Genomic DNA, 20,825 nt, shown 5'->3' with positions numbered 1-20,825 from the left:
GCTCCGCCATTATCCTGGTGCACTCATTGCCACTGACGCATGTTAGGATAGGGTGAGTGAAACCGTGCCTGAACAACACCCCATCCACCAAAGTATATCTTGCGGCATTTCTTTTGACTTTTTTACCCTCTTCAGGGTCCACTGGGAGAGCCCCATCCGCCAGGTACCGCTTATAGGGCGTCATCCAGGTGTCTCCTTTCGAAAAAACGCATACCTGCATCTGCTCTTCCTCAGGCACACCCGCGTACATGCTGATGCGGGGCGCCCTCTGCGTATCTTGGGTCAAAGAGGAATGACTCCTCGGCCTTCCCCTTGATGTATAAATCTGGAGGACATCCACCCTGTTGTCTTCCACGAATCTACGCGGAGCTTTGAGAGTCTCCTGGATCACTGTCCTCTGTCTACCCCCCTTGCCTGAGCTGGCCAGCTTTGCGAGCAGGTCAGCTCTGGCATTCTGCTCCCTCGGGACATGTATCAGCTCAAGAGCGTTGAATGCTCCCTTCAACAACTGGACGTATTTCAGATACGCCGCCATCTGTGGGTCCTTCGCCTGGAACTCACCCGACACCTGCCCCGTAATCAGCTGGGAGTCGCTCTTCACCAGGAGGTTCTGTGCGCCCATCTCCTTGGCCAGGAGCATTCCTGCTATCAGGGCTTCATATTCTGCCTGATTGTTACTTGCCTTGAAGGCGAAACGCAGGGCCTGCTCGATCAGTATGCCGTCGGGTCCCTCAAAGACTATTCCCGCACCCCTCCCTTGCTGGTTGGAAGAGCCATCAACCGAGAGCAGCCACTGCGAACTCAACTCCACCTCTTGCTCACCTCCGGGCGACAGTTCTGCTATAAAATCTGCGTACACCTGCCCTTTGATGGATCCTCTAGGCTCATACTGGATGTCGAATTCTGACAGTTCCACCGCCCAGCGCACCATTCTTCCCGCCACGTCAGGCTTTTGCAGCACTTTCTGTATAGGGAGGTTGGTCATCACCACCACCGTAAAGCTGTGGAAGTAATGACGGAGCCTCCTGGCAGAAAATACTACCGCTAGCGCCGCCTTCTCTAGCGCTTGGTACCTCGTCTCAGCTCCCTGTAATGCCTTGCTTACGAAATAGATGGTCTTCTGACTCTGGTCCTGCTCCTGGACTAACACAGAACTGATGGCCCGCTCTGTTACAGTAAAATATAACCGGAGGGGCACGCCCGTTACCGGCTTGCAGAGGACCGGTGGCGTCGCCAGGTACTCCTTCAGCTTAATGAAAGTCGCTTCGCATTCCTCAGTCCATGCAAAGCGACTGTTTCTCTTGAGGCACTGGAAATATGGGTGCCCCTTCTCTCCTCCGGCGGAAACAAACCTCGAGAGTGCCGCCATCTGCCCTGTCAGCTGTTGCACCTCCTCTACCGACGTCGGGCTCCGCATGGCGATAATCGCCGCGCATTTGTTGGGGTTCGCCTCTATCCCCCTCTTTGTGAGCATAAAACCCAAGAACTTTTCGGCCTCTACCCCGAAAACACACTTCTCCGGGTTCACCTTGAGGCGGTACTTGGATATTGTGACGAACAACTCCTCCAGATCCGTCATACGCTGCGCCCTATCCTGCGACGCCACCACCATGTCGTCGACATAGGCGTACACATTCCTCCCGAGCATGGGCGCCAGGACCTTGTCCATTAGCCTCTGGTACGTGGCGCCCGCGTTTTTCAGCCCAAAGGGCATCACCTTATAGCAATAACTGCAAGTCTCAGTCATGAATGCAGTTTTGTTCTCATCTCTGGGGTGCATCTTGATCTGGTTATACCCTCAAAAGGCGTCCAAGAAACTCAGCACCTTGCTGTCGGACGCACTGTCTACCAAGGCGTCGATGCTGGGCAGCGGGTACGAGTCCTTCGGGCATGCCTTATTCAGGTCCGTGAAGTCAACACACATCCTCCACTTTCCGTTTGCCTTTTTCACCAAGACGACGTTGGCAAGCCACTCAGGGTACTGAATCTCCCTGATGTGGCCAGCACTCAACAGCTTTTGTGTTTCGTCTTTCACCACCTGCTGTCGTTCCTCATTGAACTTTCTCCTTCTCTGACGCACGGGGCGGACCGTGGCGTCCATGATGAGGTGGTGACATAGAAAATCGGGATCGATGCCGGGCATATCCGAGGCGGACCATGCGAAGGCATCCAGGTGGCGTGAAATCACTTCCGCCAACCCTTCCTGTTCTTCTGGGCTCAGCGAACTCCCTAGCTTGAATGTCTTGCCACCAATCTCCCTTTCTACGGCGTTAGCCGTTGGCTGTTCCCTGCTATCATCCTCGACGGGCGCCGCCTCTTCTACGACGCCGTGGCCCCATCTCATGCCCCCAATCATCTAGTCACTTACTTTGAGAGCGTATCTGCCTTCCTCTCGTACCTTGCACCCGGCTGCCCTGGGCATGATCTTCCTCTTGAGTCGTATCTGTCCCCAAGGCGTCTCTGGGGCGGCAGGGGTACCTCACGAGTCAGGCTGCCCTCCACTGATGCTATCACTATGGCCTTGAAGCCACCTTTTCCTTCTCTGTATCGCTGCTCCGGGCTATCGGGACCTGAGGCCTTCCCACGGCGTCGCTCCCTCCATGGTCTTTCCTACCCATGGGTATCGGGGAACCACACCGTGATTGCCTTGCTTTAGCACTGTTTGATCTGGCGACGCCCTGGTTGGGCGACGCCATCGCCTAGGCGACGCCTTGTCCTGGCGACGCTTCCTCTTGGCGATGCTGGCACTTGGCGTCTCTCCACCTAGGCGACGCCTGGCGTTGACTTTGACTCTCCAGTCGTTGACTTTGACCTCGACTTAGTCAACGCCCGGATACGGGACGATACAGGTATATAAGAGATTCTAACGGACTTCTGAGGTACGCACGTTTAGATTACTTCTTTACGCTTGCGAGAACTTGAGTATGCTGAGAGAGAATTTTGCACGGTTCCTTAGAGTTCTTAAGTTTTCTCTTAGTATTTGGGGGTTCAGTCGCTGACTTGGACGTCGGAGTGTGATCGGCCGCAGCGGCGCCGTTCCGTCTTTTGCAGGTTCTTGAGGTGAATCACGGTGAAGGACGGAGGCTAACACGACGCAAAAGTCGATCCAGGTTTGACGAGGCAAGGTTCTTGCGTCCCGGTCAACAGGCAGGATCATCAGGTGCCCACCGTGGGGCCGTGTAAAACCTGTCCCCATCCACAGCGTGAGTTCTTGGAAGTTTCTGCAGTTTTGTGTGGTTGTGTGCTGGTGCAACCATTTTCCGCTGTTCATCTAAGCTTTGTTCGGTAGTTTGTGTTTTCCACCGTTCGTTTGAGTTCTTGTTCGGTGAGGTGAGGTTTTTCGCTGCTTACGCAAGTTTTAATCGGTGAAGATCTAAGTTTCGCCGTTCGTTCGGATTTTCGTGGAAGAAGCGGTGATTTGTGGTGGAGTTGTGAGTTTCTGTGAAGGTTCGCTGTTGAGGTTGTGTTCTTGAAGTTCTTTGGAGTTTGCGAAGCTCTGACCGATTGATCGCTGAATCGATCGTTGCTGAAGGAGGTGTTGTTCGTCGCCCATTGTGATCTGTTAAGTTTTCATGAGAAAGATGAGAAGCAACCGCTCAAGTCCAGTTGCGCCAGTTGCTGCTGAAGGCGCCATGACTATGGCACAGATGGTGGAGATCATGCGTGCGTTGCAGGCGAACGTGGAAGCCTCGCGCATAGAGTAGGAAAAGATGCATGAGGACCTGGTCGCCTCTTAGGCCAGGAACGAAGAGCTTAGCAGAGTGACTGAGGAATTGCGCCAAGCTCTTCAGGAGCAGCGAGGGCGCCCAGTCGCTGAAGAGGTCGCGCCGTCGACGCCGCCTCGCGTTTTTCCCATGCCTTTCGCTCAGGCGATTACGGACACGCCTATCCCTGCGAGTGTGGTACCCGTGAAGGCTGTTTTTAGCGGCGTGGAGGATCCTGAGGCACATCTCACCACGTTCCACACGCAGATGATGCTGTCAGGAGGATCGGATGCTGTGTATTGCAAGATGTTTGTGAGCGCACTCCAGGGAACAGCACTGGAATGGTTTGTGAGCCTGCCTACAGGTCACATAACCAATTTCCAGCAGTTTTTGAAGCTTTTCGTCGAGCAGTACATAGTGAACAAGGCGCCCCCTAGGGTGTCTTATGATCTGTTCGACATAAGGCAGTACCAGGGAGAGTCCCTCAGGGACTACTTGAATCGTTTTGGGGCGCAGATGGTCCGCTCGCCGGCCAAGGACGAAGAGATGTTGGTCTACGCCTTCAAGAAGGGCGTGCTGTCGGGACCTTTCTGCGAGGCGCTGATCAGGGCTCACCCCGCCACGTTTGCTAAGGTTAGGCGACTTGTGATGGCCCACATCGCTGATGAAAGTGAGGTCGCCGAGAAGAGGGGAAGCGTGGCCCCCGCTAGGCCACGTGCACAGACCAGGATCCAGCCACAGAGGGTGCTGGAGACAGCGGCAGCCAAGAGGGATCAAAGGACTCGCCATCCTTATGATCCAAGGAAGAACAAGGGCAGGGGCCCAGGGCGCCCTCAACTGGCACGTCGGGAATACAATCGCCCGCCGAAGCATAAGTTTGTCATGGGGTTGGCGGACCTGATCGCCATTCCCAATATAGCAGCCAGGCTTAAGGCACCCGAGAAGGTCGGCGACAAGGTGTTGGGACCAAAGCCAGACGCCTGGTGCGAATTCCACCAGGGCTTTGGCCACACTGTGGACTCATGTTTGGCTTTAGGATACCAGCTTGACGACCTGGTCAAGAGCGGGTTCCTAAACGATTACTTGCTGGATAGAAGGACGGGGGGCGCGTCGAGCTCCCAGCCAGCAGGTGGTGAGGCTCAGCAACACGAGATGCCTACTCACGGAGAGATCCACACCATTGCAGGAGGTTTCTCGGGTGGTGGATGCACCGCGTCACAGAGGAAGAAGTATGCGAGGTCTGTGATGACGGTGGACATGTTCGAGGACCACTCACCAGACGTGGACATCACGTTCACAAGGGAAGATCTCAGGGACGTTGTGCCTCATGACAACGATCCCATAGTCATCTCGCTTGTTACGGCGGGAAGGAAGGTCCACAGGGTTCTGGTGGACCAAGGAAGCTCGGCAGATGTGATGTTCTGGCCGACTTTCACACAGTTGCAGTTGCCCCTTGACCAGCTGAGGCCCTATGGAGGGTGTTTGTATGGTCTCGCTGGCGATCAGGTGGAGGTCAAGGGGTATATAGATTTAAGAACTACCTTCACGGAGGAGGCGGGCTCGAGAACGGAGAAAATCAAGTACCTCGTCGTGAACGCTCCCTCAACATATAACATTCTATTGGGAAGGCCAACACTCAACAGAATAGGAGTTGTGCCTTCGACCAGGCACATGAAGGTGAAGTTGCCATCAACGGAAGGGGTGGTGATCACCATCAAATCTGACCAGAAGGAAGCGAAGAAGTGCTATGAGAATAGCCTGAAAAACAAGAGGTCAGTAAGTTACATCACAACGACGCCGCCTCCCGGTGTGAAGCCCAAGCCAACAGGATGGCGAGTTGTTGGTGCGGCGATGGAGGTGGCCGCCGGGGGCGACGTCGCCATGATGGACGCCGATGCTGAGGGGGAGAATGCTGAGCGGGAAGAAGAGGCGAGGAACCGCCCAGAGGAAGCGAGGGAGCTGGGAATCGCCAGGGCGGTGATCGCCAGGGAAGCTAGATCCAAACCCGTTGAGGAATGGCTCGAAAGGGAGATCGGGGGAAAGGTCTTCAAGATGGGAAGATCCTTGGAGGCTGAGCTCCAAGACCAGATTGCCAAGGTGATAGAGCGGCATCTGGATGCTTTCGCATGGTCTGCTTCAGACATGCCGGGAATTGACCCCGACTTCTTGTGCCACCATCTAGCAATGGACGATCAGGTCAAGCCGGTGCGACAAAGAAGACGAAAGTTCAACGAGGAGAGAAGGCAGGCGATCTGGGACGAAACCCAGAAGCTCATCGCTGCAGGCCATATCAGGGAAGTCCAGTACCCTGAATGGCTAGCCAATGTCGTGCTGGTGAAGAAAAGCAATGGGAAGTGGCGCATGTGCGTCGATTTCACTGACCTGAACAAGGCTTGCCCAAAGGATTCGTATCCTCTGCCAAGCATAGACGCCCTGGTGGACAGTGTTGGAGGGTGTAAGTTGCTGAGTTTCCTGGACGCCTTCTCGGGGTACAACCAGATAAAGATGCATCCCATGGATGAAGAGAAGACCGCCTTCATGACCGAGAGATCGTGCTACTGCTACAAGGTGATGCCCTTTGGGCTGAAGAACGCGGGGGCCATGTACCAGAGGTTGATGGATTGAGTACTTGCACCTATGATGGGGAGGAATGTGCAAGCGTACGTAGATGACATAGTCGTGACCTCGCTGGAGAAGAGCAAGCATGTCGCGGACTTGGAGGAGTTGTTCACCACAATCGCCAAGTTCAGATTGAAGCCGAACCCCGAGAAGTGCATTTTTGGCGTGGAGGCGGGGAAGTTCTTGGGATTTCTCTTGACTGAAAGAGGGATAGAAGCCAATCCTGATAAGTGTGCTGCCATCTTGGCGATGAGGAGCCCGGCTACCGTGAAGGAAGTGCAGCAACTTACAGGTCGGATGGCTGCCCTGTCTCGTTTCGTATCAGCCAGCGGAGAGAAGGGCCATTCGTATTTTCAGTGTTTAAGGCGAAACAACAAGTTTGCCTGGACGAAGGAGTGTGAAGAGCCCTTCGTCAAGCTTAAAGAGTACCTGGCAAGCCCGCCGGTTTTGTGCAAACCGCTGGCAGGAACCCCCCTCAGGTTGTATTTTGCTGTAACTGAGAGGGCGGTAAGTGCGGTGCTCGCCCAAGACCAGGACCAGGCTCAGAAGCCTATTTATTTCGTCAGCAAGGTGCGCTGGAGAAAGCCGCGCTGGCTGTGGTATTTTCGGCGAGGAAGTTACGCCACTATTTTCACAGTTTTACAATACTGGTGATGACCGACTTGCCCATCCAGAAGGTTCTGAAGAAGCCTGATGTAGCTGGGAGGATGGTGAAGTGGGCGGCGGAGTTGTCGGAGTTCGATATCAAGTATGAGCCCCGAGGTCCGATCAAGGGGCAGATCTTCGCTGACTTCATGGTCAAACTCTCTTCAGAAGCGGCACGAGTTGAGGGGGATGATTTTCGTTGGGTGCTCTCGGTGGACGGGTCATCAAACCAGTAGGGTAGCGGTGCTGGAGTCATCATGGAAGGGCTCAACGGTGTGCTGATTGAGCAATCCCTGAGGTTCGCCTTCAAAGCCAGCAACAATCAAGCAGAGTATGAGGCGCTGATCGCCGGAATCTTGCTGGCTAAGGAGATGGGAGCTAGGGTGTTGATGGCTAAGAGTGACTCACTGCGGGTCACGGGACAAGTAACAGGCGAGTTCCAGGCCAAAGATCCACAAATGGCGGCTTACCTGGAGTATGTGCAGGAGTTGAAGAGTTCCTTTGTCTCCTTTGAAGTGGTGCATGTGCCCAGAGAGCAGAATGCCCGAGCTGACTTGCTAGCTAAGCTCGCTAGTTCGGGCAAAGGGGGTAGGCAGAGGACGGTGATCCAAGAAACTCTGAAGACGCCTAGAGCATTTGTGGCAGATCACCTGGTTCTCCAAATAAGCAAGTCGGAGGAGAAAGCGGCGAGGAGTCACAGGTCTCTGACTCAGGAGACCTTGAGATCGCCGAGAATAAGAGCATGTCGGGGAGAGAGGGTGAACATGACGCAGGTCTGCGCTATCCATGAGCCAGACACCTGGATAACACAGTACAAGCGGTGCCTGGCAGATAGCCTTCTCCCACTGGATCCGACAGAGGCTAGAAAGATAAAGAAGAATTCTAGCAAGTTCACAATGATTGATGGCGAGTTGTATAGGTTTGGGTTCACACACCCACTCCTGGAATGTGTGCACGGAGAGAAATGTACAAGAATCATGGCCGAGCTTCACGAGGGGATATGCGGAAGTCACGTCGGGGGTCGAGCTCTGGCCGCAAGAACCCTCCGTGCAGGTTACTATTGGCCTACAATGAGGGAGGACTGCAAGAAGTATGCACAGTGTTGCAAGCAATGTCAGCAGCACGCCGATTGGCACAAGGCGCCTCCCGAGGAGTTGAAGTCGATTTACAGCCCTTGGCCGTTCCATACATAGGGGATCGACATTCTGGGACCTTTCCCATTGGCGGTCAGGCAGATGAAGTACTTGGTAGTGGCAATTGAATATTTCACCAAGTGGATTGAAGCGGAACCAGTGGCCCAGATCACCGCACACAAAATCGAGAGCTTTGTGTGGACGAACATCGTGTGCCGGTTTGGTGTGCCCAAGCGCCTGGTGTCAGATAACGGGACTCAGTTTGCAAGTCACCTGTTGAAGAAGCTGTGCGAAGGGGTGGGAATTCAACAAGTATTTGCATCCGTCGAGCACCCTCAGACAAATGGCAAAGTAGAGTTAGCCAATCGGGTATTGCTGAGAGGTTTGAAGAGAAGGCTAGAGAAAGCCAAGGGATCGTGGGCTGAGGAGGTACCCCGTATAGTTTGGGCATACCACACCACCGAGCAGTCAGGAACCCATGAGACCCCGTTTAGCCTGGTCTATGGATGCGACGCAATGATTCCAGTGGAAATCCAGGAGAGCTCGCCGAGATTCCAGAATTTTGTAGCGGAAGACTCAAACGAGGAAAGAAGGCTGAATCTGGATTTGCTGGATGAGGTCAGGGAGGAGGCGAGAGTAAAGGCTGAGGCAGTGAAAAGAAGGATCGAGAGAAGGTATAACTCGAAGGTGATGCCAAGACAGTTTAAAGAAGGCGACCTGGTGATGAGGAAGGCCCACCAGTACGAGATGGAGAACAAGTTGTCGCCTAAGTGGACGGGACCGTTCAGGATAACCGAGGCACTCGGGAACGGCACCTACCGCTTAGAGACATTAGAAGGAGGGGCGATTCCTTGCACTTGGAACGCCTCGCACCTCGAGTTGTATTACAGTTAAAAACTTTGTAAGTAAAAACAAACACGAAGAGCTTTGCAATGTTTCTGTTAAAATAGTTTGAAGGGGGCACTCTTTTTTCCCTAAGGAGGGTTTTTAATGAGGCCACCCAATAAAGAAGAGTTTTCAAAGTTTAAAGTGTTTTAGATTGCATGCTTGTTGTTCTTCCGAAAGTTTTGAAGAAAGACCTTGTCACTTATATGTGATTTAAGGCGAGTTGAAGTTATGTTGCATGCTTTCTGATCCTGCCTGTTGACCGGAGCGCGGGAGAATGCCTCGTCAAAGGATCGACGTGCGCGCCGCTTCTCACTTCCGTTCCTCCTCCGGATCTACCTCAAGAACCTGCAAAGAAACGACACGGCGCCGCTGCGGCCGATCGCACTCCGACGCTCAAGTCAGTGACGGTATCACCAAATACTAAGAACTGGAACCGTGCAAACTCTCTCTCACAAACAGCTCTGTCACTCGCAAGCGTAAAGTGTATGAACTGAACGCGCGTACCTTAGGAAATCTGTTAAGAACTCTTATATACCTGGTGATTTTCTCTCTCCTGGCAGTTACAGACTTGAACACGTGGCTCGTATCCAACCGTACACGTGCCATCATCTGGAGGCTCCCTGACTTGGCGCTGCTTCTACTCTCATTTTGGCTAAGTTACCTATGCATGGTACTGCCCAGTGCATAGCTAACTTAGGAGTGCGATCTCTACTGAAACTGGCGAGTTAGGGCCTTCATACACCTTCCCTGTGGTCTCGCCGGCCGCCTTCATAATCTGCTTCTCCTTCGTCTTTCGACGATGTGCTTATTCTGGCGATCTCCGATTGCCTGGTCGCCTGAGTCTACATCTGGCGACTTCATCTTCAACCTGGCGATCGCCTATTCTGGTAAGCTGGAAATCGGAACACGCCAACTTAACAATCGGCGACCACACGCGCCTCCCGACTTCCTTCCCATCTGCCAACCTGGCGCCTTGTCAACACGCCTACACTGTAGCAGGGTGCCACGTCATCGCACCCGACCACCAGGGCGGTACACTTTCTAAAAGGTTTTAAGTCCCTATCGCTTTTCGGCGATTAGCGGCATCAGTTAAAGTTTTAAAAGTCCTCATCGTCTTTCGGCGATCGGAGGCACCAGTTAAAAGACCTCAACGCCCTAGCGCGTTCTGAGGCGAGAAAGAGTGAAAAGTCCTCAGTGCCTTCAGGGGAGAGAAGATGTAGCCCCGGGCAATGTAGAGGCACCAGTAAAAAGTCCTCAGTGCCTCCAGGGGAGAGAAGATGTAGCCCCTGGGGCAATGTAGAGGCACGAGTTAAAGACCTTCTCGCCGTCGAGCGAGTTCAGGCGAGCTAAAGACCTTCTCGCCGTCGAGCGAGTTCAGGCGAGTTAAAGATCTTCTCGCCGTCGAGCGAGTTCAGGCAAGATAAAATCCTTCTCGTCCTGAACGAGTTCAAGTATGGTGTAAAGGGTGGAAGAAGTTCAGAGGGTGGCTAAGGTAGGTTCGAAGAGAACGCCCAGCCACCCGGTTCCTCGTTCTGAAGCTCAGGGAGGTAGAGAAGGATCCGAAAGGTGCCTCTACCCCCAGATGAGGGAACAATAGCCAAAATTGTGAAGGCAGGAGGAAGCATACATCGCCAAGACCCTCTGGCGATCAGAAGAAGTCTAGGCGATGGCATGAGAAAGGGCCCATTTGATGGAGCAGATCAGGTGAACTACGCCTTAAACTATTTGTTGTTTAGTAAATAGTTTCACGCTGAAGCTCGATTGCCTTAAGTTCACAAGTTATTAGAATGCTATCGTTCGAAAGTTGATAGTTTGAAGCAGTTAGTGAACAGTTGCGCTCGCAGAATTGCTAAGTTAATTTCGTTTAAGTGATTTGTACAAGAAGAAATAAAGCTAACAGAGAGATTATATGAAGAAGCAGAAAACTTCATAACAAAGTGGTATCAGTTCGAAATACACATACAAAAAAGGAAAGTTATTACAAGTAAGTTTGTGCAAGAGAAAAACAAATGAATAAGTGATGGAGGGAAGCAGCTAATCTTCAGAAGGAACGATCTTCCCATCCACCACTTCGTTATTTAGTGACACCATGGAGAGGTCCAGATCAGGGTACTGGCAGGCAAATTGCTCCAGGGCGGCGTCAAACCCAGCAGCGAGGACTTGGGCGGAGCTCAACTCGAGCTCTTCATTTTGCTTTTTCAGCCCCTCGGTTTGCCGTTCTAGCTCATCAGCTCGTTTCTTTAGTTCTTCAGTTTTCTCACGAGCTTGAATGAGGTCTTCAGCAACCTTCTTGTTTTCCTCCTGCGCCCGAGCCAGCTTTGCAGCGATCTTTTCATTCTCCTTTCTGGCTTCGGCGACCTCAGCCACGGTGTCATCCCTCTCTTTCTCAACTTTTCCTAAGAGGACTTCCCGATCTACTGACCTCTTCTCGAGCCTCTCTACCTTGGCTGCATCTGCTTTGATCGATGCCTCCAGGTCAGCCACCTTGAGACGGTAGGGAACCAGTTTGCTCTCCAGCTCAATTTTCTCTTGAGCTAGGAGGTGCACCTTCTGGCGCAGATTGGTGGCCTCCTTACGCGCCACCCTCAGCTCAGTGCTCATGGCGTCCTCCACTCTCGAATGATCGATCTCTGCCATCATAAGGTTGCAAGACAACTTCTCCGCCTCGAACCTTATTAGGCGATTCTCCTCTTGGAGCACGGAGATGTCATCCTGAAGTTTCTTGCTGGAGCTCTCCACAACTTTTTTTATGATGGAGGGGAGGTCCTCTGCCATCATTCTGAGTTTGGCTGTGAAGGGTCCCCAGATCCCTTTAACCGCGAGGGGAAGGCTTGCAACCGCCGTTGGTGGAGGCGCTGAAGGAGCCTGGTGCTGGCTCTCACCACCGCCCTCTTGGATTGGTGTAGTTTGGGCTTCTTGGCGTGGTGGTGATGTAGGGGATTCGGTGATGATTATCGACGAGTTATGAGCGCCTTCTTCCCCACCTGGCGCAGCTTTGGCGATTGAGGCTATTGAAGGAGGACCCTCTCCAGCGGATACGAATGGCGTGGAGGCGCTCGGAGGGTTCTCCATGAAGTTGGGCTCGTTGGCCTCAACCGCAGGAAGTGCAGCCACCAAGGGCACTGCTTGGACTGGCGGCGTTGGAGCTGAGGGAGAAGGTGGTGTTGGTGTTGGAGCTGGGGGAGAAGGTGGTGTTGGCGTTGGAAGGGTAGGTGGAACAGATAGTGAAGGAGGCGCCACCCTTCTCCTTTTGGTGATAAGGCCATCCTCTGTTGCCTCATCGTCCTCTTCTTCATCTTCTTGGACCACTTGAGGAGTTTTCCTCTTTGGTTTCCTCAAGATGAGTTTCTTTCGTTGAGGAGCGGGCAGAGCTTCTGGAGGAGTCGAGCCTTTGGGGGGCGATCTGCCTTGGGCAGCGGCGATCTCCACCACTGAGTTTGGCACGGTTTGAGACCCCGATGCCAATTTGTGGGTGCGGGCGAGCGCCCTCAATTCAGCTAGCTTGCCTTTGCCCAGCATGAGATCTGCACAGCGCAAAAGCATACGAGTAAGCTCAAAGACAAAGTAAAGTATATGAATACATGTGCAAACGAGTTAAACAAATGGTGCAGGAAATAAAGACCAAGTCTAGTGCGTAGCGAGCAGAACGCCCCACAACAAATAACAGAGATGCAGCACAAGACAAAAACCCAGATGTTGAGGTAAGCGCTAACCTATGTGAGCTTCGAGTTGGCCCTCGAAAAACTCGAAGGAAATTATGGAGGATGTGGGAAAGGTTATGTTGGCAGCTGCTACGCTCCTCCAGAAAAGGCAGAGGTCCCTGTCCAACTCGCCCATGTTGTCGGGACTTCTGGGCCTCCTGAAGCTCTCTTTGGTGTCCTTGTTCCCCTTGTGCACCCAGTACAAGGGGAAGTCGTCGAGCAGAGAGGGATCTTGGTCGTTGGCGCACACCTTCACAAATTTTCCCTTCCAATCTTTGTAAGATTGCTGAAAGATGGAAAGGATCGATCTCCCAGCGATCCCGTTCAAGCTAATCCAGAGGCGGTCTCCTGGATTCTTAGCTTCAAAGAGGAAGAGAAAAACGTCCACCGACACTGGCAGTCCCAGGTGTGCGCACATAATCTGGAACGCCCTTACGAACGCCCAGCTATTAGGGTGAAGCTGGGCAGGGGCGATGTCGAGCTCAGTTAGCAGTTCTCGCTCGAAATGAGTAAAGGGAAGTCGGAGCTTCACCTTCTTGAAGAGCGTCGCGTAGAGAAGACAGAACAACTCGTCGTTGCTCGCTTTGTCGTCAGCACAGATTGGCTCATCCGGGTGGCAGGGCAGCACGGCCATTTTGCTGTCGTGCTCCTTGTGAAATGAAAGATCAGATTGGTCCCCTTTCCTTAGTCGGTGCACCGCCAGCACAGAGTTTACTGAAGAAGTTTCTTTCAGCAGAGCCGAGTTGGCCCATGGGTAAAGTTTCTTGTAGTCTGGAGTAGGGATGGAGGCTCCTCCGGCGACTAGTGGAGTAGCCTGAGCAAGGTTGGGGCGAGAGGTTGCAGGCCTCTCAGCCTGGGAAGAGGGAGCACCAGGTGCTCGCGATGGGTTATGCACTTGGGATGGAGGGTTTCGTGACGAAGGAGGAGGATTCGCGGTGGTCTTTGTTCGAGCCATCGCGGGAACTGCAAAGGAAAAAGGAAAAGAAAGGTGAGCGAAGGTTGCAGAGGTCGACTTGATTGTGAACGAAGGATCAAAAATGAACGAACGAAAGTTCGTTGTGATGGAAGAGATGGAAGGCGAAGCCCTAAGTTGTGAAAAGGGAGAAGAAGAAGAAACAATCCACAGCGTATGCACCAGACAGTTAATGGATGATGCGAATCGGTTAAAATGCAGCAAATATCGCCAGGGGAAGTAAAAGAAGTACCTTTCGATGATCAGACAAACGCTGAAGGGAGTTGGGGATTGAGAGAGTTGAAGAGCGTCGTGGGTTTGCAGAGGAAGCTCAGAGCGTTTGAGAAGGCAAAGAGATGATGGAACAGTAGAAATGAAATGGGTTTAAGGCTTTTTCAAACGATTTTTGGAAGCGTAAACAACAGCTAAAGATGACCGTTGATGAAGCCACGTGTTGAGCGATTGGAAAAGTGTTTGGTGGAGCGTCAGGAAAGGAGAAAGTACGAACGTTCGGAATTCTGCGCCAGCGTCACGTAGATCGGTAGTGACGTGACTTCTTTAGTCTTTTCGCTGGACAAGTCTTCGCTTAAGACTGGGGGGCTTGTGTACCGTCCTGGTAGTCGGAAGTGATGACGTGGCAGCGAGCTATTATGTAGGCGTGTTGAGCAGGGCCCATGGCTGGCAGAAGGGAAGGAAGTCGGGGGGCTCGTGTGGTCGCCAATTATTAAGTTGGCGTGCTCCGGGCTCGTGTTGAGATGAAGTCGTCGGATGCGAACCCAGACGACCTAGTGGTTAGAGATCGCCGAAACAAGGACATCGCCGAAGACGAAGTCAGATGGTCATTTCCTAGCTAGCCAGAGGATGAGGTCGGGAGGCAGCTTACCTGAACATACACGGTGAAGCAAGTAAAGTAGATCATGAAGACGGCCGGCGAGACCACAGGGAAGGTGTGTACGAAGGCACCCGAACTCGCCACTCAAAAGAGATCACGCTCCAAGGCAACTATGCACTGAGTTGTTTCATGCATAAGTAACTTAGCCAAAAGCCTGAAGAGTAAGAAGTGGCGCCCAAGTCAAGGATGCTCCAGATGGTGACACGTGTACAGCTGGATGCGAGCCACGTGTCCAGATGTGTAACTGTCAGGAGAGAGAAAATGCACAGATATATAAGAGATTCTAACGGACTTCTGAGGTACGCACGTTTAGATTACTTCTTTACGCTTGCGAGAACTTGAGTACGCTGAGAGAGAATTTTGCACGGTTCCTTAGAGTTCTTAAGTTTTCTCTTAGTATTTGGTGGTTTAGTCGTTGACTTGGGCGTCGGAGCGTGATCGGCCGCAGCGGCGCCGTTTCGTCTTTTGCAGGTTCTTGAGGTGAATCACGGTGAAGGACGGAGGCTAACACGGCGCAGAAGTCGATCCAGGTTTGACGAGGCAAGGTTCTTGCGTCCCGGTCAACAAGCAGGATCAGTTTCCAAAAAGCGTGTATTCAATATGGAAGCTATTTACAAAACACATCAGTACAAACTACTTAAAAACATTTCTTAGTATTAAAATATTAAATAAACTTAAAAAAAGAATTAACCATCACACTCTAAGGAGATGACATTTAGTTTTGTCTTTCGTCCATCTTTTTGCAACTCTCTTTCATTTCCAACTCCTATCAGCACTCCTATAATATCTACATGGCAGAAAAAATTGTAATAACAGATTAAATCCTTATAAGAATATAGCGAGTTCAATTACTTCAATGGGAATGTTAAGTTAAACTTTCAACATACCCATTAAGTAGTCAGTGTCAAATCCTGGAGCAGAAATAGAAGAAAGTGGGATGTATTCAAAAGGAGATTATGGTACCAGCTGTGCAGGAACTGAAGTTATCTTTGTTCCAAACTGAAAATTGATTTTATATGGATCGTGTGTGGTTCTGTAGGAACCACCGTTGGCTGCAACACTGAACGATTGAACAAAATACACACTGCCATAAAAAACCTGACATTGAAATTTATAGATCAGTGTTCTTCTAATCGATCCATGTATTCTAACACCCTGAAATAAAATACAACATAAATCATTCTAACAGAAAATAAAGATGTAAGGATTACTGTTCTAAAAAAAAAAAAATGTAACCGAACAAAGTATTGTAAGTCAATGTAGTATAACCTCTTTGTCTTGCAAAATCAACTCCATCAAAAACGAAATTTTGGATTTAGCAAGACCAGTAACAAACCACAAACGTATAACTCTAACAATGATGTTCTAGTTTTCTTTTGCAGGAGTAACATCGATAACAAAATGTATCTGATTATGAACTTTCAATTTGGACATGATGTTTTGTTACATGAACCACAAAAGAAACAACAGAAAATACCAAACTATAGTATACACCTAAGAGAAACCTAGAACTACTAAATTATCTGAAGTTGGATGAACATACCTATCAACATATATATATATATATATATATATAAGTAACTTTTAATATTTTGTTTAAAATTTCACAATACATATTTCAAAAATTTTAATTAAAGTTAAACATTAATGGAATAATTAAATGCATAGTGTGCACAATATCTTTAACAGTGCAATCTATTAATATGCAAAGTATGTTTTCACTGAACTGTTATCCTTGGTTTTAGCATAGTTTTGGAAATACTGGAAGTCAACTTTGCACTCAACTATAAATTTACATAAAATAGGGAAAATGCATTTTAAATGATAAAAGGAGTATTTATGAAGCATAAGATAAATAAAAGAAAATTATTAAAAAATAACAGACAAAATTTTAATATTAATTAGAATATTTAACTAAATATTAATTAATGAGATAAACAACTAAATTATGTATTAATTATTTTATAATTAATAATAAATAATAACTGATCCTGCCGGCAACTTGAACGTGGGCAAATCGCTTTGCAACACTCTCTGCCCTGTCTTTGCGACTGCGTCTCCTGAAGAATCACCTCCTGAACTTTCTGTCTTCAAAATGTGACCTACAAAACACACAGGCGGCGCCTCTAGCGGCCGTTTGCACTCCGACGATCAAGTTAGTCCAACAGAACCACCAGAAACTGGAAACTAGTAATGTGTGTGTGAGAAAAAACTTGCACTATCTTTTTCGTCTCTCTTTTTTCTCCTCCTCCTCACTCTCACTCTGATTCTGCCTTTTATCTCTCTTTCCCTGCTTCTGGGCATAATAGAATTCTGTTATGCTTTTCTGGCATGTGTCAGAACCCTGTCATGTTTTTCAGAGAAAGCGTACCTTCAGAATCAGCAATGGGGAGCGTGAGAGTCTGCGCATGTCTGCGCTTGTCTGTACCTTTAGCGGTACGGAGTGCTCTTTTGTCTGGACCGCACCCCTCTCAGATGATGACACGTGGAGACCTGCAACTTACATCTAAACACACACGTGTCACTTACTGGAAGGGCTTTAGCGCCTCTCTTTGTCTACCTAAGTTACGCCCTTACGGAGTAACCTAGGATGCTTCTCTTATCTGGGTAAATTGCATACTCTTAGGAGAACGTCGGGTGGGGCTGGTCTAGGCGCACTCACCAAACGTTACTCTCTGTGTAGGCGACTTACCCTTCAGGATGACACGCACGTAATGGGTTGAGGGAATCACCAACCACCGACTGGCTTACTAGTTCCCTCAGGCCACTCTCGTGCATGATTCCTTGAGGTGTGCTCATGCGAGGCCCATGCGTAACGCTCTCGCTGGGAACCTTGGTCCCAGTTTAACTGCGCGTAACACGAGACCCCGATGACAATACACCCGATGACTGATCAGTGTTTATTCACTACTCGCGCTCTGCCTCCAGGCGCGAGTCTGGGAACTGGTCTGCTGGTGGTCACTCGGCTACTGACCACCGATCACCATTCTGGGTGATCTATCCCCCGACCTCTCTGCCGCCTGATCTGTCGGTGGTAACTTGGTTACTGACCACCGATCGCCTCTCTTGGCGATCGTCCCCCTACCTCTCTGCCACCTGGTCCACGTGTCACCCCGCGAGTGGTCCACGTGGTTCTCTGATGCTGACGTCATCGACTACCGATGACCGATCGGATCACAAGCCCCCCAGTCTCGAGTCGAGAACTCGTTCTCAGCGAAGAGACTAAGTGGTCGTGCCTTCAGTCCACGTGGCAAGTGGGGCCGCCTCACGTGCCACCTCACGTGCTGCTTCTTTAACGTTTGGACTCCCTCTCTTCATCTCGCGACACGTGGCGCCATCGACGGCCAGCGTTGTGCGTCGCTAGCGCTTCTTTCATTCAAATTGGCGCGCCCTTCCACTGTTCCTTCATCTTCTTCATTTGACTCCCAGACTCTCTGCGAACTTCTCTTCTGCACACCCATCTTTCTTCAAATTCTCTGTGATCCTAATCTCTTACGATCATTCAAAGGTATGGTTTTTCTTTTCCCTGGCCCCTTTTTGGTCATCTTTACCGATTGCATTTATCCTTCTAGTTATCATGCATCCATCTTCCCTGTTTTTCTTCTTCTCAACCCGCGCTAGGGTTTTTCTCGTGTTTCCGCCTTGACTTCTGCCTCCCCTTCTTTCTCCTTTACCTGGGCATTTCTTTCTCGTTCCCTCTCTCTGTTTTTCACCGAACCATCCATCACTCTCTCCCTTTCTATTTCTGACCCTTCGTTTTCCTCCATTGCAGCTATCTCTCGATGGCTCGCTTGAAGCAGACCGCTCGTGTCATTGCCTCTTCCTCTGGTGCACAGCCCTCCGCGAGTGCACCAGCTTCGCCACCGCCTGTTGTCACCTCATTCCATGACAACGCCAAGGTCTATGACTGGGCCCCTCTGGCGTTGCTATCTGAAACGTCCATCTTGCTACCTGAGGACCATCTTAACTCACTTCTGAGCCACGACCCGGACGAACCCTCGTGTTCCATAGACAGGGAAAACGACTTCCACATCCGAGTCCGCATCCCTCCCCGAGGGATGCCCATTTGCGCTGACGACAGGGCCACCAATGGGGTGCCCTTCGTTTTTGTTTACTCCGCGATCTTCAAAAGGTTGAAGCTGCGACTCCCCTTTACCTTCTTCGAGAAAGAGCTGATGATGGAGTTGAACGTCGCGCCCTGCCAACTCCACCCCAACGCCTGGGCCTTCATCAGGGCGTTTCAAATCCTGTGCAACCACTTTGGGCACAACGCCTCGGTGGAGGTGTTCCTTTACTTCTTTGAGGCGAAGAAACCAAGAGATAGGTTTTGGGTCAGCCTGAACGGGGTTGCTGGACGGGTGCTTCTGGGCCTGTACCAGCAGTCCTTCAAAGACTGGAAGGGCAGGTTTTACATGATATCCGCCACCCCACAAAGCCCTCATCTGCTCGAGGGGTACCCCCTCTACTGGGTCCCCCAGGTTCAATTCAAAAAACCCAAGGACCTTGAGACCATGGCCCCCTACGAGCGCGAGCTGTGTGGGCTGCTCCTGGGGGCTAAGTATGACTCCGCTCGCCTCATCAAGGATGAGTTTGATGTGGTTTCCCTGAAGAAATATATAGGTAGTTCTTCCTCTGCCGCCCCTTAGGGCACTTATACCTCCTCATGCATGCTCTTATACGCTTCACCTTGCTTGCGTCTCTTAGCTGTCTAATTTTCCCCTTTCTTGCCTATGCAGATTCAATGTCAGGGAAAGATAGGAGGTTGGCGGTGTTAGAGCTTGCTAAACGCCGAGCGGCCAAAGGGACTGGCTCCTCCTCTTCCACCACTGAGCCAATTGAAGCCCCTCCACTCTCGGTCGCGCCAGCTGAAGGCCCCGAGCCAGGGAAGAAAAGGAAAAGACTGGTGAAGGCTTCTTCACTTGTACCTGCTGCAGCTGCTGCCTCAGTGGAAGAGGAAAGCTCTGGCTCCCCCCTCATTCACCGCCAGAGGAAGAAACCAGTGGTTGAGGGGGTCTCGTCTCTCCAGCCTGGAGAGATCGAGGTGGTGGAGGTAGAGGAAGGTTCACCACCTCCCCCTCCCTCTACTCGACCTGCCCCAAAGCCCGCATGCCCATCTTCTCCTTGCCAACAATCGCCCCCAGTCTCTCTACCGCCAACTTCCCCCCCAGCAGGCCAATCGCCTGGTCCATCCGCTCACCCTGCTGGGGGTGCCTCTGCTCAGAACGAGTGTGCCCCGACTCCACTACCAATCTCCACTGCACATGCTGAACATGGTGGGTCCGGCTCGCGCCCAAGCAACACTGGGGCCAACCATGAGAACTTCAGCAGAGTTATCTCCATGGTGCGACAGCACATCAGCAACGGGGAGCTCGTCGACTGGAGCGGGGAGGAGATAGATGCACACCTTGCCAAGCAGGTGGTGCTCTCGCTGGAGTTCTCCACCCAGCATCGCAAACAGAAAGCCCTGGAGAAAAGGGTGAAGGAACTTGAGCACGACAAGGAGTCGCTGCAATGTGACCTTGAAGCCGCCCAGGGTTCTGTTGAGCTGATGCGAGGCATGGTGGAGAAGGCCAGGAGGGAGTATTTGATGCAGGTCCAGGAGACCATCAAGATGGAGATCTTGATGGGGCAGACTGTTGGTCCTCTGGACTGCAAGGTGGCAGAGCTACAGGCTGAGAATTCTTCCTTGCGCGAACAGAGTCAAATGGTGGAGGTGTTACAGGCTGAGAACGCCTCCCTACGCCAACAGGATTCTCAGCGGGTGGAGATGCTCAAGTCTGCCAAAGAGGCAACTGCTGCTGCTGAAAGGAAGCTTGAGGAGGCAGTGGGCAAGCTGTCTGAAGCTGCCTCCTCCCTTGCTGCCCTCACCACGCAGAGGGATGTTGCAGAGGCTACGAGGCGAAGTCTGGAGGCGGAGAAAGAGGACTTGATGAACGTGGGCGCTGATTCCCTCATTGATGGATTCGAGCTGGCGCTCGAGCAAGTCCGCTGCGTCCTCCCAGAACTGGACCTTTCACAATTCAGCATCCATCACTCGGTGGTAGATGGAAAACTTAGGCCTCCTACTCCCTGAATCTCTTCCTTTTTGTAAATTTGACTTCTTCTGTACAAAGCTTCATTCTGCAACCTTACGTTTCTGCACCATTCGACTCATTGTAACTGACAATTGTATGAACATCTCTGGTGATATACCTTGATTTTAACTGCTCAATTTCTCTTTGTATTTTCTTTGAGCTTCACTTATCTTTATGTGCGCGACTAACTGTTAGCTAGTTTAGGTTCAGCGCGATC

At 51.2% G+C, this 20,825-nt stretch overlaps 1 pseudogene; it reads right to left on the bottom strand.

Annotated features, from left to right (window-relative positions):
• The window catches only part of LOC137824690 (uncharacterized), a 45,508-nt pseudogene extending 25,415 nt beyond the window's left edge, over positions 1–20,093 (bottom strand).
• Positions 20,094–20,825: the final 732 nt, after the last annotated feature.

The sequence above is a fragment of the Phaseolus vulgaris genome, chromosome 8 (genome assembly GCF_000499845.2).
Source record: "Phaseolus vulgaris cultivar G19833 chromosome 8, P. vulgaris v2.0, whole genome shotgun sequence".
In the NCBI taxonomy this organism is placed as follows: Eukaryota; Viridiplantae; Streptophyta; class Magnoliopsida; order Fabales; family Fabaceae; genus Phaseolus; species Phaseolus vulgaris.
This window is presented reverse-complemented; position numbering and strand designations above follow the sequence as displayed.